Consider the following 3,553-nt stretch of genomic DNA (forward strand, 5'->3'; position numbering starts at 1 on the left):
TCTCTCTCTCTCTCTCTCTCTCTCTTTCTTTCTTTCTTTTTTGTGTGTGTTGAACTGGGGATTGAACTCAGGCCCTTGCACTCGCCAGGCAAGCACTTATTCTACTGAGCTATCTCCCTGGCCTCTCTCCTTCAGTTTCTTAATCATTCCATCATTATCTTTACGATCAACTTTAGGCCTCACTAGGACAATGAGAGCAGGGGGCAGTAAAGTTACAGTTTAGAATACAGTTTTGCATGTGCAGTTTCCAATGATATGGAGATAAAATAGAAAAGTACGTTATGCACGTATCTGTTAGAGCATATCTTGGAGGATGTGTAGCACATGAACCAAAATTCACTGATCTTCATCCACCTTCACATTCACAGAGAATATGATGGTGATGATACACAACCAATGACTCAGGGATAGATAACCAGTTATTCCATTTTACCTGTCCAGCAAGCTCTATCACTGCATTCTCGGATGGACTGATCTGGGCCACTCCATGGTAGGTACAAATATCAGAGTTTTAAAGTACATTAACCGGTACTTGCCAAGCCAGATGTATGCATAGGCAATGTACACTTAATATATACATAATATTACACATACTTGAGAGTCAAGGCCTTAGAGTTGACTAAAGTCCAAAGTATATTTTTGTATTATCAGTCTGCAATCAGAAGTTAACATTTCACCTCTATGGAACAGCTCCCTCATGAGTATCATGAGGTAAACATATGTGTGAGCATTAAATAGTATTACCTGTATGAAGTGCTAAAAACAGTGTTGTTGCTGTGTTTGATAAATATAAATATTTTGAATTTTGTTCTACTAAAAAAATGTAATTTGTTTTCTCATAGTCAGAATTATCTATCATTACTGGTATTCTCCTTGAACATAATTTCAGTATCTCCAGGAAAAGTTAGCAGGAATTCATCCATTTAAAAAAAATAATCTGCTCATGGCCAATTGTCATGATCTTGTGACACAGAAATGTTTCTCTCCTCTTCCTGCTGATAATTAAGCCAACATTATCTGGTTTTGCAGTGGAATTCTGGTTACTGAAAATGTGTCATAGGACATCAAAGTCTCAGATGATATTTATAGTTCAGGAATAAGTAACTTATAAGACATTTCTTCATCAGTAACTTATTTTTCATGAGATTATACTTATTCATTTCTAGGATGTGGTTCTGATTTGAATTAGCAAGAATGTCTTGTTTCAGCTTTCTCTATCCAAAAAGAGAAACTTTTTCAAACAGATTCAGTTTAGAGTTTATTGCATGATAAGATTTTAGACAAAACAGCCCTTGCTTATGGAAGGCTTTCAATATTACAATGACCAGATGCTAAGAATAGTCATTTCACACATTCAACCTCATTAGATTGAAAAGGTATCACAAAAATGTTAACAAATCCTTCATGTACATTCATTCAAAATACCAGATAAATCAAGTAGCATTGCAAATAAAACTTTCTAGATCACTTAAGAATGTTTATTGTACAATCTTATCATGATTTATGCTTTGTTAGCACATACTTATCATGAAATATTCTTATTCACATATAAAAGACTTATCAGCATGTGAAAACTTACTATTACTTGAACAATTAATGTCCAAATACCCAGTGATATATTAGGTTGTCAGTGATCTCTTCAAACTAAAAAACAGAAAAAGAAAAATTGAGTGTTTTAGCATATGTTTTATTATTTTATAAAACCTGAAATATTAAATGTAATATTCATCATATTCATCAATACTAATGAAATACATCTGAATAGCTTAAGCCATTTTCTCCAAATAGCTTCATTTTAAAATATTTAATTGTACAAAAGATGCTAAATATTGACATGTGGAGTGTGTGTGTGTGTGTGTGTGTGTGTGTGTGTTTGAAATATAACCATTTAAAGTTAAGGTAAACAATAACATGGACCACACTTTTCTGAGAATGTGTTATCAATTTTGGTCTTTTAGCATCAACACTCCTTAATTTCTTTCTATTTTGAATATTTAAAAACTTCCTATTCGAACACATCCTGGATACTTCGCCTCATATTTTAGCTTAAGTGAACAGAATCAGATATTTCTATTTTCAAAATATAATAACTACTACAAAATCTTTAAAAAGTTGGTTGTCCACATAATCTTGAGTACATCATATTGATGCAAAAAGATTTTATAAGCCAAGATTATATAACTTCATGTGAATATGCCAAATTGTAATAGTTGATTCCCTATGACAGTAACAAAAGTCGAAGGTTGTGTTGCTGCAGGATGCTATTTCTTTGATATTTCTTGATTTACAGTACCAACAGCCAGTCCAGTACTCAAAACTGAGTATGCCACGTTATCTAAATTGTACAAGTTACTGCCCAGAGGGATCTGAGCAATTGTGTAATGATCTAAAGCAATTAGTTTGGATACAAAAATGAACTGTAGAAAAGAAAGTCTGTTTTTTAATACCAGTGTAAAGGAGGATTCAACATTTCCTTTTCTTATTTAGTCCAAAAGCCCTTAAATCTTAAGAATTTTATGAACTATTCAACTCTCTGAATCCTAAAAAAATCAATATTCTTCAACTATTTCTATTCACACAAAGCAGAAATCAATACAGAATTAAGTAAACTACCTAGAGAAAATTATAGGGAAATTATTTTCCTTCTAGTGTTCTGACTGATGAAGAAGTAATTATTTAACCACACATTTCAGTGTCATCCATTTATCTAGGTATCCATTACAAAGAAGTAGCAGAGATTATTGAAAAAATATTGCATTGAAAATTACAATATCTAGATTTTTTATTATGCAGTATTGAATTCCTGTTTTGTCCTGTGATAAATGGGTGTCATATTTCACTCAGGGAAGTTTGGAAATTTGGGACTTCACAAAAGAATATACTCTTGGCAAAGTTTGACTAAAGGAAGTCTTTTGTAATCAGATACATGAAAATATGTAGGCTCCTTTGCGAAAAAGACAATAAAGATCTTAAATAATCTTTAGGACAAGAAGCTATACCTAAGTCCACATTCCTGAGCAGTTTGAATAAAAAAAAATTTGATTGTTTAAATAGTATACTGATTTTATTTTATTCATTTTTATGAATTTTTGTTGTTAATACTAAACATGAGGTGTACTTTTCACTTTTACGTGCACAACACAATAATGTTAACTATGAGAACAATGTAATAATTGCAGTCTGGAGAACTTACCTATCATGCATAATTTAATATTTGTATCTGTCGAACAGCAACATCCTATAACTCCCCTCAGCATCTGGTAAACATCATTCTACTTTGTGTGAATCTATTTTCTTATGTGTCATATAATTGGAATTATGAAATTTTGTCCTCTTATAATTACCTTATTTCACTTGGTATAAGTAGCTCTAGGTTCACACCCATCATCAGATGTGGCAAGAATCTTTGCTCTTTAAGGTTAAGTGATATTCCAGTGTCTGTGTACATGCATGAGCATGCACATCCCTGTGTCGTGTGTGTGTTCATATGGACATGGGTCAGTTCTTTATTATTTCATCAGTGATTGATTATTTAGTTGTCTCTGTTTTGTGA

This window comes from Octodon degus, unplaced genomic scaffold (assembly GCF_000260255.1).
Source record: "Octodon degus isolate 3935 unplaced genomic scaffold, OctDeg1.0 scaffold00150, whole genome shotgun sequence".
Classification (NCBI taxonomy): Eukaryota; Metazoa; Chordata; class Mammalia; order Rodentia; family Octodontidae; genus Octodon; species Octodon degus.